Below are 15,897 nucleotides of genomic sequence, written 5' to 3'. Positions count from 1 at the left end.
CAGCGGACATTCCTGCAGTCAGGCACACCTGTGCAATAATCATGCTGGTGGTGGTGGCGGCGCAGTGGATAAGACACATGCCTTTGGTGTGAGAGACCCGGGTTCAAATCCACTGTGAGACACCAATGTGTCCCTGAGCAAGACACTTAACCCCTAGTTGCTCCAGAGGCGTGCGACCTCTGACATATAGCAATTGTAAGTCGCTTTGGATAAAAGCGTCAGCTAAATGAATAAATGTAAATGCTGTCTAATCAACATCTTGATATGACACACCTGTGAGGTGGATGGATTATCTCGGCAAAGGAGAAGTGCTCACTAACACAGATTTAGACAGATTTGTAAACAATATTTGAGAGAAATAGGCCTTTTGTGTACATAGAAGAAGTCTTAGATCTTTGAGTTCAGCTCATGAAAAATGGGGGCAAAACAAAAGTGTTGCGTTTATAATTTTGTTCAGTGTACACGGGGGTGAGTAAATGATGATAGAATTTTAATTTTTGGTTGAACTATCCCTTTAAGGAGGCTTGGTCCATAAAAAACTTTAACAACACCCTGGCAACCGCCCACAACATCCAAGCATAATGGTAGTGAGTTTTGCATTGTCAAACATTCATATGTTCTTCCAAAATTATTTAGAAATAAATGAATTATAATTGTATAGTTCATAGAGCAATGTGCCACTATAATGTAGGTACACTGTCACACTCCTCTGTTACCTTACAAAATGGATTACGTGCAGGATATTTCAAACCATACTTAGTGAATGTTTATCTCTCTCTCTCAGTCTCTCTTTCTCTCTCACCAACACACACACACACACACTTTCCAGCTCTCAGATTGCAGATTATTACAGATATATTGCTATAATTATCTAACTTTATAGCACCTTTAAATGTCTCATGTAGTCAGAGTTATGGACTTAATATTACAAAGAGGGTTGAGGCACAAGGATACCATAATAAAATCAAAATTTCAGCGAAGCCAATCTCCATTTATTTTGTGCCTGTTTCTACATATTTAACCTTTGTATGCGTGTGTGTGTGTGTGTGTGTGTGTGTGTGTGTGTGTGTGTGTGTGTGTGTGTGTGTGTGTGTGTGTGTGTGTGTGTGTGTGTGTGTGTGTGTGTGTGTGTGTGTGTGTGTGTGTGTGTGTGTGTGTGTGTGTGTGTGTGTGTGTGTGTGTGTGTGCATGTGTAGAAACAGAAACAGAAAAATATTTAATTGATTAAACTTTGGATCAGATAGTTAAATGTATGCATTTGTAAATGAATGAGATTTTTAGGCAGTGTTTTAACAATCCAAATATAAGTAACAAGTGTCAGAGCTGTGAGGATGAATCATATGTCAGCTGCCCGCAGTTCAGTTATTTATTTAATTATGACTCATGTGTTTGGGCCATTTCAAATGTCCACTTCTGGAACATCTATATACATCCTATAGCATTAAACACTCATTTATGAGGTGATAACACTTAATAAGGTTCTTGGGTTCTTGTTCCGTTGTGTAACCAGGATGAGAGTATTTGGCCAGTTATGATGTTTCTTTACAAGCTTCCTGTTCACAGTTCACTTTAGGATTCAGTTCAAGGTCTTATTAATAGTTTTTAAGGGCCAACGTGGCTTGACATCACATTACATTTCTCTCAGTATCAGACTCATAGGTATAAAATGGCCTACATCTGTCTGTTCCCACGTCTCGTTTAAAGTTTAAGGGTGATCGTTCTCGTTTGTGGTCAAATGGCTTTGGCATAGTTTGCGACTTCACTTTAGATTCTCTCCCAATGTAGATGCTCAGTTCAAGTTTAATTCGGCTATAAGCAGCTCTACAGAAGTCAATACTGTCATTATTCAGCTCAAATTAGTTCTGGGTTGATTCAGTCAGTGATAGTCAGACAACATTTTTTTAATATTAATATGCAGTGGGGTCTTTAAAATATTGAATGAAAATATTATAGTAAAATATGAAATGTAGAAAAATTCAGCTTTATATTTTTTCTTAGAAATGTCATTATTTTTTAACATTAATTTTAATCAAGAACCTAAAAAACAAATGTTTTGTTAGGTAACCTAAAATGTGCTTGCGGTGTGTAAATTAACATTTGTTAAATTAATTAATAAACTTGTTTTTTTATTTTGTTAGTTCATTTTTATTTTATTATTGAAAATATATTTTGAACCAGTACATTCTTTAAAATAGCTTTTTATGTTATATGACAAAAAAGAAACCATGAATATTTTTTTTATTTTTGGGGCTGTATGATCTCTTTAAATCTCTTAATTTAATTACTCTATTTGTACAGCTCTTTGGTCACCATTTGTTGTTTTTAAAATGTGCTATAGCAATAGATGTGACTTGACTAACCAAAAATCATGAGTTTAGGCACAGGGGGTTCAATTAAATTTGTTGTCTCTCCCCATTCAGGTTTGTTTTCGAGTGTTTTTTATGAAGAACTCTTTTTTTTTTTCTTCTTTTTTTTGCTACCTGTTTCCAGCTTTGCTCTCACCTGGTGTCACAGTGGAATTCAAAATGAGATATTTGAATGGCCCACGCTCTGCCAAAACCCGGCCAGAGCTGTTTACTCAGTGATGGGAGCACATTTGGGATCTGTTCAAATTCAAAGACATGCCAAATCATTCTCTCTTTCTTCTTCGTTCCCCCTCCGTCGCTTTGTGTGCCCGTGTCTGTGCCTCTCACCCTCACCCTCTCTCTCCCTTGTGGTAAATGGAGATGTGAAATATTTAAACACACTTTGTTGTGCGGGGACAATGCACTCTAGCAGATGGACAGGCCCCGCACGGGTTGGATGTATGCAAATCTCCATACAAAGCAGCCCAGGATGTTTTCAATCTAACACCAGCGCCTCAGGCCCTGTTTTAATCCCCCTTTACCCACAGCCAGCCTGGTTTTTTATCAAGTCAAACGCCGTAAGCGCTGTGTCAACCTGGACATCTGGCCCCACCAGGAAACCAGAGGGAGAGCAAGACTGGCGAGCGAGTGTGGGAGAGAGGATCTGGCTGGCCTGAAACATTTGGAGATGGGTATGGGATATGGGAAGACTCGGAGAGATGAGTAAAGGACTGTGTGGGATTGTATTGGAGCTTCTGAATAAAAGCTCTCTAACCCTCTTACTTCACTCTGCCGCCTCTGTGGAGATTCAGGCCTTGGAGGCTTACGTTTGCCTTGGAGGTAAACATGTTGCTGAGACGCTCGCTCTCTCTCTCTCTGTCTTTCGTTTCTCCACCACTTCTTCTTTCCCTGCCGCTTTCGTTTGCGTTTTCTAAGGAAATGAGTGATGCTGGGGGCTGTCTGGTTTGAATGATTGCTTTCTGATGTGACAAATGAAGCAGAGAGCAGCCAGACACCTGGAGACACCTGGCACCCGGGCGCCGAGCGAGCGCACCATCACACAGGCATGCGCACAGCCACACGGACACTCCTTATTCAATTACCGGCTCAATTAAAACATCGAACCGATGGTGCGTGAAAACTTCACATTTCCATGTTACAACACCCGCTAACTGATGAACTGATAAACCAGCCGGTTAACTGGAGCCGACTGATGTCTGAGAGGAAAGAGGGTGGGTTTGATAGATGGTTTGTCTAATAGGATATGCGAGAATTCAGCGGAGTCTACTAATATCTAGGCCAATGATATATATGATGTTCACAATAAAGGAAAGGAAAAATCTACACTCTTCTAAGAGTTCTGTTAGGCACTATATAGAATCTTTTAGGGGTTGCCATCATGGGCATTTTTTATTACATTTTATGAATTAAACAGCTTGTAAACTCACTTTATCTCAAGGGAAAAAATGAAATAACCTGTTAAACATGGAAATATTATGTTAAGGCATTTCTCCTTATATAAAACCTTTTTGGCGTAAAGGGTTCTTGAGTCAAAATTTAGTCAAGAATCCCATGCAGGGTATATAACACCTTATTGAACCTTTTTTTGTGCCAAGCTATTAAAATGTACTCTTTGCATTCATGTCCATTTCATATGGTTTTAAAATACATTAGTCCGTGTACTCATCTTGATGTTACATCCTTTGAAGAAATCTGAGGTAAATTTTACTTTTTAGGTTTGGATCTCACACCACATGACATGACTTTGCTGTGTCATTAAAAGTTCACATTATCAAATATTTTAAAAGACTTAATGATTTTAACCCACAGTCTTGCGGGTCTTTAGGCGCCCTCTCTATGAAATCATTTCCTGTTTTATCTTATATCACATTATACAAAAGCATACAAAAAGTTTATACAAAAAGGTTCAAAGCAGCTCCACAAAATAATATACAAATATTCAGTAAATGATATTCAGTTCAATAACTGTGTCATTGTTACAAAGTTCTTTGATTAAGAAAGAAGTTCAACTCAGCTATAAGCACCTCTACAGAAGACAAGTGTCATTATTAAGCTCAAATCAATTCAATGTTATTTCGATTCAGTTGCTTCACATGCCTTTGCAGACATTGGCTTTTGCAGTGAAGTGTTTAAATTTTTTAAATATATATAAAAATGTTAAATTAAGGAAACAAATCAATTCCATATTGTCATTCTTTTAGTCTTTTTTCTTCAGTTTTTTGCACATTTTCTACTTTATCCCCCAAAAATATCTTAAAATGATTTTTAATTTAGAAACTAAAAACATGTTCATCAATAGAAGGTGTATTCAAGTAATTGTAAATAGAATATACACATTATCAATCTACACCTTCTCCTTGTTTTTTTCCTCCGAAATGTAGAAAAAAATCACCTCTGGCTCTCATGTGAGACGGAAGGTGCAAGAAACATCCCCTCTCTCTATTTCTCTGAATGTGTGTGTGTGTGTGTGTGTGTGTGTGTGTGTGTGTGTGTGTGTGTGTGTGTGTGTGTGTGTGTGTGTGTGTGTGTGTGTGTGTGTGTGTGTGTGTGTGTGAGAGTGTGAGTGTGTGTGTGTGTGTGTGTGTGTGTGTGTGTGTGTGTGTGTGTGTGTGTGTGTGTGTGTGTGTGTGTGTGTGTGTGTGTGTGTGTGGCAGACGTACCTGTCTCTTTCACAGCTGCCTCTCAGACTGCAGGAGCCCAGCTAGCATGACACCTCACATCTCTGAACAGGGCCTGAGGACTGGAAAGATAAACACACACACACACACACACACCGCTGCTCCAGCCCTCCAGACCACCACCTGCCTCCATGTACTCGTCTGCACACAAAAACACAAGATTGTCTCTCTTCCTGTTTTTCTTTTCATAAACTTCAACTGGCATACCCGCATTACCTTCCTATGCTCACATTTCTACATGCATACACAAATATGAATATTTGCATTATTTCTGTACGATTATATACATGATCAGGGCCTAAGGCTCTCGTTGCACGCTGCAGGCCAGGCTATGACCCTGTACGGTCCCAGTGACCCTCACTGACTTTACTCATTCCTTCAGGTGCAACACAGATACATGGAAACACACACGCATATTTGTATTTCAAACATGGTTTCTATTGTTTTTTTTACAGAGATTTCTCAACCCTCTTCACCTAAAATGAACACCCAAACAAACCCTTTTGCAGTTTTAGATCTTAGTTAAGATATTATTTAGTATGTTTATTAAGCCTTTTTTTCTTGACTATCATCTGGTTCTCAAAATGTAGGTGATTTCGGGTTTTCATTTGATGTTTGTAAAACCTGACACGCACACACACACACACACACACACACACACACACTATCTAAATAGATAACACAACTGAAATGTGTTTATTGTTTGTTTGTTTGTTTTTATTTTATTTTATATGAGAGATTATGGTCCTGACTTAAAAAAGACAAAAAGAAAGAGAGAGAGAGATAGTTGGAGAAAGAGCGAGTAAAGAAAGACAAATCTGGGGGTAAAAGCAAGTGTGAATCTGACAGACCAGATTGCCTGGCAACAGAATGACCATCATCTGGTGCAAGAAAAAGAGTGAGAGAGAAAAAGAAAGGGATTGAACATAAAAAAGAGAAAATATGGTGGCAGTTATAGTTTCCACTATGCCAATACCAAATAATCATTTTGACTTAATTAATTATCTTCAGATGTGCATTTTACATTTACAGTATGTGAGAGTCAGTTGTGTTAATCGTAATTACATGTATCAGAAACCTTTGCAATAATGACGATGCTGAAGCTGAAAACTTCTCCTCTGTGTGAATAGGACACTATAGTATACGAGCAGTGTCATGGGTCAAATCTTCATTTAACGATGGGGTATTATTACAGAGATTCCCACTGGCCCCATCAGTGAATGACATTTTGGTTTCCTGATGTCTGGTTGAGACTTTTAGCCAAACGTTCTGGGCTGACTGTCACAGCACAGCCTCAGGCACAAACTACACCAGTCCCCTCTCTTCACACACATCTCACACTCGCTCGAAACACGCTGGAGGAGGGGGGACATCAACCTAGACTGTGCCAAACTATGTTTCGTATTCTTAATCTATATTGTATTTGTAATATTTTAAAAAGAAACACACTATCCCACAAAGCAGCGCTCTCAATTTGAACTTTCATTCCTGTGACCTGGAAGTAATATCAACCATGATTTTTTGAAGTTCCATTTTAGGGCACATTTACATGAAAACAATGTACAAAAAAGCAAAAGAGTCGACAACATTGTCAAAGCAATGCAAAACGATGCATTATTCATGACTGGCCAGTAGTTGGCGATGTCACTTTGTAAAGAAACACTACGCCGCTATAGACTAGAACAGGTAATATGCATGCGCATGATGTCACCTTTTTCAAAAATAGTTTACACAACAATAACGGTATTGTTTTTAAAAACACGTTTTCAGGTTTGATTAAAATGCACAATAAATATGCAACATTATGAGATCACTACTGTTGTTTGAAACAATGCTTCATGTGTTCTCTCACATTGGCTTCATGTTAAAATATAGTAGGCAGTATACAACACACACTGCAGTATGCATTAGGCTAATGTTGCATTCTGAATATAACCATGCTGCTAATTCAGGAGTCCCAGATACTTTAACTGTGTCTGAAATCTCATACTGTGAGAGTATTTACTGCATTTGATGAAAACCTGAATTTTCAGCTTAATTTCTCCAGTCTTTATTGTCACATGATCCTTCAGAAATCACTTCTAATATGCTAATTTGCTGCTCAAGAAACAGTTATTGAAAACAGTTGTGCTGCTTAATATTTTTGTGGAAACTGAGATAAAAAAAATCAGGATGCTTTGATGAATCGAAAGTTGAAAAGAACAGGATTTATTTGAACAATTTGTAACAATGTAAAACTCTTTACTGTCACTCTCGATCAATTAAATGCATCCTTACTGAATGAAAGTATTAATTTCTTTATATATATATATATATATATATATATATATATATATATATATATATATATATATATATATATATATATATATTTCTGACCCCAAACTAATCTGGACATACTACATCCACCCAGTGTTTCCAAGTCAAGTCTGCTTATTATAAGCGACTTGGGCTTGTTTTTCCAATAAGTCGCTTATAGATTTGGCAGTCACAGGTTGCGTTTTTTGGGCCTATTTCCAGAGTACAGTTGCATATTTGTGCTTGCTAGTGGTGGGCACTCATAGGACAGTATGTTTGACCACTTTATCATTAGTGTGTGATGATGTTTCTCTGTCTGTCAATAACATGGCAATCGCTGCTCTGTCTGTTTGAATGAGCGCTATGAGTCAGGGTCAGAGGAAAGTAAGCGCTATATTGTTTTCTACCGAAACGGTCTGTTATTCGTCCCAGTGCTGCAAGTGTTTAAAGATATATTACTGAAACCATTATTCAGCATCTTTATGCCATTACAACAGTAAGAACATTCTCAAATTATAAAGTTTATAGCCATCAAGGCACCGATATTACATTTCTAAATATTTAAATTAGATAGAGTTTACATGTCTTATGAGTTTTGGGGACAATAAAATAGTAATTTTTTATTCAGTGCTGTTATGCCATGATGAGATGGTCAATAATGTGCTGTGAGAGTTGGAGTTTTTTTTTTTTTTAAAGGTAAATGTTTCAAGGAAACAAAGCGAATAGCATTTTTGGCAGAACATAATAGAAAATTTAAACAAAATCCCTTTTAAAGGGGAGCATATGCACCATATGCAGACTGTGTCATATGCATATGCCCCTCCCCCAATTTGGGCTTACTTAAAAAAATATAAAAAAAACATTTTATGACAACATGTTTTTGCATTGCTTTAACTCATCAAAATAAGTTAAGCAATTTTCATCTTTTTTTACAAGTTAAACATTTTTTTTAAAGTCAGTTAAATGTTATTTAAGTTAAAATGACTTAAACATCCAAGTTGGTTGTACTTAAAATTTTTTTTTTTTTTTTACAGTGAATTGTTTTTTCCTGACCGGGTTGCTTATTTTGGATTTGTTTTTTCAGACCAGGTCACTTGTTTCTTATGCACATTTCAGACTTTCAGCAGAAGTAAATGTAGGAATTTGTATAGGCTTAATATATAATACAGAATAATACTGATAAGTATAAGTCACTGCTGCAGTCAAATGTTTGAAGAATGCACAAATCTGTCCTTGACCCTTCACCTAGTACATTGATTAAAAGTAAATTAATTAAAAACAACGAGATACAAAAGCACATATTACAAATAAAAAAGTCTAATTAGCCTTTAGGTTTATGGCTACGACATCATTAGAAACATGGATATTAGCTACTCACACCACACACTCTGCTGGCATTTTCATTAAAGACGTAAAACCAGAAGTTGTAGAAAACGACATAAATAAGCTGTCTGGAGAATGGTTTATGGTCCGGAGCTCGTGCTCACCCTCTAAACTTCTTCAATAATAACAGTATCTCGCAGCTTTAATGGTGTCCTCCGTATGTGTGCGAGTCAGTCAGTTTCTTTTCCCTCTTTTTCACCCAGTCAACTTCTCCCGCTGTACTAATTAATGAATGCTTAGTGTGGGTGCCCTTTCTTTTGAATCCCTTTAGTATAAACATAATTAATGCCCGGCCTCTTTTATGGAGGCTGTCATCAGTATTCATCCGCAACCCCCGGAGGAGTGTGAGCTGGACTGGCTCGCCTCGGCACAGCAAAACTTGGAGCCAGAGTAAAAAGACCTGGGAATGCACACAAGTGGTATTTGTAAGCCGAGATCAAAAAGCATTTACCTTTAGATGTTTTCCTGTTATGAATATTCAGTGGCCTTATTGAAATCTAATTTAGGTCTCCTTATCTCTGGGGGTTTTTAATCAGTGCACATAGCCGGAGGGTAGATCTGATTGACAGCCGAACTTTAGTGAAAGACAGAGAGAGCTGGTGGAGGGGGGAAGAGACACAGGGCATGGACAGAAGCAGAGAGAGACAGATTCAGTGGTGCGTTGTTTTTGGGACACAAGATATGAAGCGTAAACCAAGGTGCCGTTTTGATTTCAAAACAACTTGGTACCTGAACAACATGTTACCGCAAAACTGTTTAACTATAACGAGAACGAAATATAACAGTTCACCCCAAAATGAACATTTTGCAGGCCTATTTACTCATCCTCATCTTGTCCTATATGACATTAATTCATCTTTTGAACAAAAAACGACAATTTAGCTTAATGTTCACACATATGACTTTTTCAATTCAGACTCATCATTTTTATTTCAGTTACTCAGTTGGTTGAACGTCTGATTCATATGGCACCCTTTACTGGAAACACTTCAGGAGTTTCAAAGTCGCGATCTGATTGGTTGAATTCTACAGGATGTCCGCGAGACGTGTGTGTTGCGTTCTTTAACGGTCCGCCTGGAAACAAATGCCGTGACGCCAAACCCCTTCGCGGAAGAAGAACAACGTCATATTTACAACTGAGACAATGAGCGCTTACAAGGATCAACTAAACGCTGAATTTCAAAAGTATGTGAAGTTCGCGGCTCCATTGTTGCAGTAAACTTGCACAAAGGTCTTGAATGAATAATTTACAGATGCATGCCGGTCTGTTATTGTAGGTACATTTTCACGTCTCTAAACATGACACTGAACAAAACGAATGGTGATTGGTTGAGTTACTCTAGGCGGCCAATGAAAGATAGAGTCCAGACTTTCTGCCGTCAGTCTGAAGGCCTGGCTACACGAGACTACCCCTGACCTCACGATTCACTCTTAAAAATAAAGTTTCTTTATTGGTATGTTTCCATGAAGAACCTTTTACATCCATGCTCTTTAAAATGGAAATTTGATAGTACATTTTTTAGTAAAAGGAAAGAGTTGTTACTGTTTAATGCTGTTATGTTTGACATTTGAAAGAGTTCCTGTTATGTTGAAGTTTGTGCTAATGATTAGTTTTCATGCTTAGACTGTGGGTGACAAAAATATGTTATATATTAGGTTACAATGGTTCTATGAGCAACAAATGTGCTGATACAAGTATTAATATCTTTACATGTTAAATTCAATCCATTTAGCATGTGATATAGCTGTAACAGCTGAAATAGATGAGTTTGATTGGTTCCAGGACTGCCACTCAATTATGTTGAGCTTTGTTGGAACAACTTGATTCGTTTGAGTAATCATCCTAAAAATGTGTTTAAGAAGTTAGTTCTTCTACCTCACTGTAGTTTGTTGGTAGAACATAATTTCATAGAATTTGTCAACTTTTGTGAAATGAATGCAAACTCTTGCGTTATGTTTTTGTGTTGTTGTTGTTGATGATAAGCAAAAACATTTTTCAGAGTTTGCATTACAACTCCCCTCTGTGTTGACTTAAGAAAACATGAAATACAGCACATAAGTCAGGTTACTTGATAATTTTATTTTATGGAAAACAGCCACTTGGACATTCTTCCAAAATATCTCCTTTTGTTTTCCACTGAAGAAATAAAATAGGTTTGGAACAACATGAGGGTGAGTTGATGATGACCAGTTTAATTTTTTTCTGAAAAATCCAGTTCAACTTTACCAGTCTAAGAAGAATGCAGGTTTTTTTTGTGTTTTTTTTTTTTTTACACAGTGAAGCGCTGCTAAGCTTCACTGATAAGCGATGGCACGTTTTGAGCTAATGACTTACAGAGGCTGCTCAGTTTGAAACAAGAGAATGAAATTTCCTTGCGTGATGAGCTGATAATCAACAAAGAGGAGGCTGCCAGAGGATTGAAGTGGTCCACCAAAGCTCTGAGCTAATAAAGATCCTTTGTTAGGAAGAAGCCTTCTTGTCCAATTCTTAAGGACATATAGCGCTATCACTCCTGCAATTATAAAACACACCCATCGATGAGCACAGTGAGAATTAAGTGAGTATTAAGCACATTGTTGTGTCTGATCATTTGAGACCTTCTGTCAGGGAGAAAAAGATGGAGGGGGTTGGAGTTATTTCTGAAGTGGCCAGCATACAACGACTCCCTGCCAGAGCAATGCATCATATTGTTCTGTAAACATTTGGCATTTGTTGCTGTCTGTGTGTCGGTTTAAGAAAGCAGGATAGAGAACGAACTGTCAGAAGCTGAAAGATGAACGGGAAGCATATTTCTGTGTTCTTTCTGTTTATGTCAATGATATCAGGCAATCCGAAATAACAGCAGCTGTCCACAACAACATCAACTTGAATAAATAAATTTAAAGCGTAAACTGAAAATTAAATTTTGTCTTTATTTTCTCACCCTTATTTTGTTACAAATTCATGACTTAATTTCTTGTGGTGAACAAAAAAAAGGAGATGTTTTGAAGATTCTTGAAGAAGCATATAAGCAAATAAAGCAGCATAACGCTATCATAAAAGTTGGTCTGTATGACTTGTGCACTATATTTCACCAAAAGTCATTATAACTTTTATGTGAGGAACTGGCTGAAATTGAATTAGTTTAGTAGTTAGTTTAATTACACCTTGATACGTTCATGAGAGAAGTTGCTATATCAAAGTACTGAACAAATCATTTGTTCTGGGTTGGATCTTTTTAATGAATCACAAAAAGTGGTCAGAATGATTTGTTCACAAATTTAACTGATTCATTAAATCTCATTGATCCAATCATTTGGTCATAGCCAACAATAGCTCACTGCAGGAGAAAATTGTTAGCAAACAGTGATTTTAATTTTGGTCAATTTCTCACTGAAAGCTATTGTATGACGTATATTGAGCTGTATAGACCAATTTGGTGTTTTTGCATCCTGATTAAAGGACATTAAGTAATTCTTTAGCTAGCATTAGCATGTCTATTCTTTGTACACTCCTGGGCAACAAAAAAAAAGACAATGGCCAATTATTTAGTGGTGTTTTAATGGTCCTAACCACTTTGGTCACAAACCCCTGGTCAGGAAATATATAGGAATATAGGAAAAATACTGTAGATAAGTAACTTAGCACAGAATAGCCTTTCCCGAGTTGCAGACAGCTTTTTTACAGTGTCAGTGTTGTTAATGTTAATGGGTTTAAACAGTTCATGAGTAGTTGAAAAATGTCTCCTAGTTCGTTTGATATTAATGTCAGACCAAATATTCACTATAGGGTTTAAATCTAGACTCTGACCAGGCCAGACATGAGCCTGATGGACTTGTTCTTTAGATATCAACTTCTCATTTGTGGGAAGCAAGCCATTCTGCAATATTCTCATGCACTCCAAAGCATTAAACGACTTTTCACCGTGAAGTATTTCACCAATACAGCAGCTAAAAAGACTCCTCACACAATAACACAGTCTCCTCCTCCATGCTTCACTGTGGTAGAGATTTGTTAATTATTATATTTCAGTGTATATACTTCAAATACTGATGCAACTGCCCTCTATCGACAAGGTTCAGCATGATGATTGTCTACCATTTTTTGTCTTGGACTTCAGACGTTTCTGCTTCTTCAGCTGTTTTAAGCACAAAAATAAGTGTTGAATTACCTAATTTCATTGTGTCACCGAACAACACTACGATACTAGCGTATCTACAGAGACGACATTAATGAAATGACAGTGTCTTGGACAATCATCATTGATTTCAGTGAGATGACAGAGAAGTTCTTGCAACACCTCTTGATATATCATGGGTGCTTCGCTGACACTTCCTCAGTATGGCATGAGCGCAGGTGTGAGGTCCTGTCCCGGAGGGCTCCATTAAAACACTGTCCCTCGCTGCCCAGAACTACAGGACAGTGTGTGTAACGCTGGCCATATGCTTACCAGGAAACCAACAGCTGACTGAGTTAATTGACATAAATCAACATATCTGGACACGCGCTTGTGTTTGTGTGAGATGTGAGCCGGCGGAAATGCTTGGCGTTCAGCAATACTAGAGTCGCTCCACAGGGAACGCTAAACAAAGTGAGGGGTAATTTAGTTAGTAGAGGGAGAGTTTATAGCCACAGGGCTCAGCTTTTAACAGACGAGAAAGACAGAGAGGAAGGTTGGAGCTTTCTTGTGGTCATTATCTTTGTTTTTGTGTATTTATTCATTAATTTCCAAGCAGCCTAAAAGAAACTGTTCACCAAATACTCCATTCAATTATTTAAAGTAGTCCCATATGAAGATGCAGTAAAATGTATTCTTATGGATTTGAAGTGTATAATAAAAATATTTTTTTTATTGCTGAGTCTAAATAGTGCATGTGTTGGAGTAATTAGCATGCAGATCAGGTCTGTAAGTGGGGGGCTTTATAAGGAGAGGACATTCGTTGAGACGACGACACAGTGACATTGTCATTAGCTTGAAGTTAATTAGTAATTAATGGCGCTATTTCACTCAGGCGCATCTCTCGGTCCTCTGACAGGCTCTTTACTCCTCCATTGAGACGAAAACCAATAATGCGCGGTGGGCTGTTCTTCTGTCACTTCCCGCGTGAGTTAATTAAGAGCTTTGCCACGATCCTTAAGATATGTAAAAGCTGTGATATTATGGCATGTCACAACCAGCTGTGTTAAATTCAATAATATCCCGAAAACATACAGTGCCCTACCTCAGTTTTGATGTTGTTTAATTAAAAAGATTAGAAATGGAACAAATCAAGATTGTAGGCTATTTTATATGGTTTTAAGATTAGATTGACAATAGATTTTAAATCAATACTTTTAAAGGTCTGTGATAAATGTAACACCATAATGTATCACAACAAAGCTTGTTTATTCATACTTGGAGTATATTATTAGTATTGGTAATGGTGTCAGTTAGTAGAATGGACTGTTATGGGATGTGGATTAAAAGCTGACGTGAACACAGGCAAAATAAAACCCCAGCTATATGTACCAGTACACTGGAGACTTGTTTCATTTTCAGTCATGTTTTTCTGAACCTCATGATCACTTCCAACACATCTCAAGCATTCTGTGGCAGAAATGATGTAAGCAAAATAACATTTTTGGAATAAAATGGCTGAATCCTCTTTTTCATGGTTAGCTGATTTCTAGCTAGTATTTTTATGTATGTGAAATACAATTAAATAAAATTTAAGACTTTTGCATAATTTGACAATTGTAGCTGGAATGGTAATGATGCACAATACATATAGTCTATGTATGCCACATAAGAAAAAAACTTGTGCTTTGGTAAATTATAATTGAGATGAAAAGTCATAATTATGAGATAAAGAGTCACGTTTCATTTTATCTCATATTTCAATGTGTTGTGTTGTTTTTGTCATAATTTTGACCTTTTCTCATAATTATAACTTAGGCCTATCTGTTAATTTCAACTTTTTATCTCCTAGTGTGTCAATTTTTATTTTTTCTCACAGCCTAATTATGACTAGTTTCTCATAATTTTGCTTTTTAATGTCATAATAATGCATGATTGCATGCATGATTTTGTTCTCCCTTATGTGGCGGAAATGATCTTCCATATATTTACCTTGATTTTGCGTTATTTTTTCATACACCCGTCTCAGATTTCATCTCAAGCTCTTCAATGAAACTGTTGTTTTCTTGGTAAACAAGCTTAACTTGTGATAAACATTTCTTAGTCAATAATTTTTAGTCATTGTGGAAATGATGACACAATTAAATAACATCATTTATGTAGCAAATACCTAAAATCAATTTAAGAAAAATAGGCCTATTGAAATTTATTCTTTAAATTATTCTATTTTTAAAAAACTTAATTGATCATTTTTACTGTAGAATTTTATATTTAAAAACATTGTCCCAGCTTGGGACCAGGTAAAACAATAAAACTGCATCTAAAATGCCAGGAGTATTACTGTTGTTTACATGTACACACAGACAATGCATTCGCACATCAGAACAGATCTGGATATTGTCACCTGTCACTCGAACAGTCTGGACATAAACCGGATCAGACTCTGAGAGCCTGGGGATGTTATTCTCCCTAGTCCTCTCACTGTAAAACATTATTTGCATGAGTTGTTAGCACAACCTTTTAAATATTTTGGCAAATCAACTAATGTGGTTCAGAAAACATAATATTTTGAGTTTCTATTTATTATACCAATCTCCATTGAATTAACTAAAATGTTTAATTTCAATGAACTCAAAATTAAGGCGATCAGGTAACTTACTTTTTAAAGTTGAATCAACAATAATCTTTAGTGTTTCACACATTTTACAAATATAAATATCAGCAAAGGCCAAGTGAACATAGGTGTGACTTACTGAATCACACGAACACAGTATTTTGTACTGTAAACTATATTTGATATTTTAGATAAACTATTACCAAACAAAACGAGCCGAACATATATCTGGTCTCTTGAACCTCCTTCAGTACATGAAGCACCTCTCATCTTCAGGTGTGACACAGTGTCGCCCACTTTGCCCCAGGCCCCTGATCTCACCCCCCTTCCCACCGCCACCGCCATCTGTCTCTATGGTAACCTGAGAGAGTCCCGTGAGAGGGGTGACGGATGCCTGGCACACGCACACATTGCCAACTCACCAGCATGGCACGCAGCGACCTGCCATATGGTGCCACCCC

The sequence above is a fragment of the Siphateles boraxobius genome, unplaced genomic scaffold, assembly GCF_051911475.1.
Source record: "Siphateles boraxobius isolate OS27281-9 unplaced genomic scaffold, OSU_SipBor_1 68, whole genome shotgun sequence".
Taxonomy (NCBI): Eukaryota; Metazoa; Chordata; class Actinopteri; order Cypriniformes; family Leuciscidae; genus Siphateles; species Siphateles boraxobius.
Note: the sequence above shows the minus strand (reverse complement) of the source record.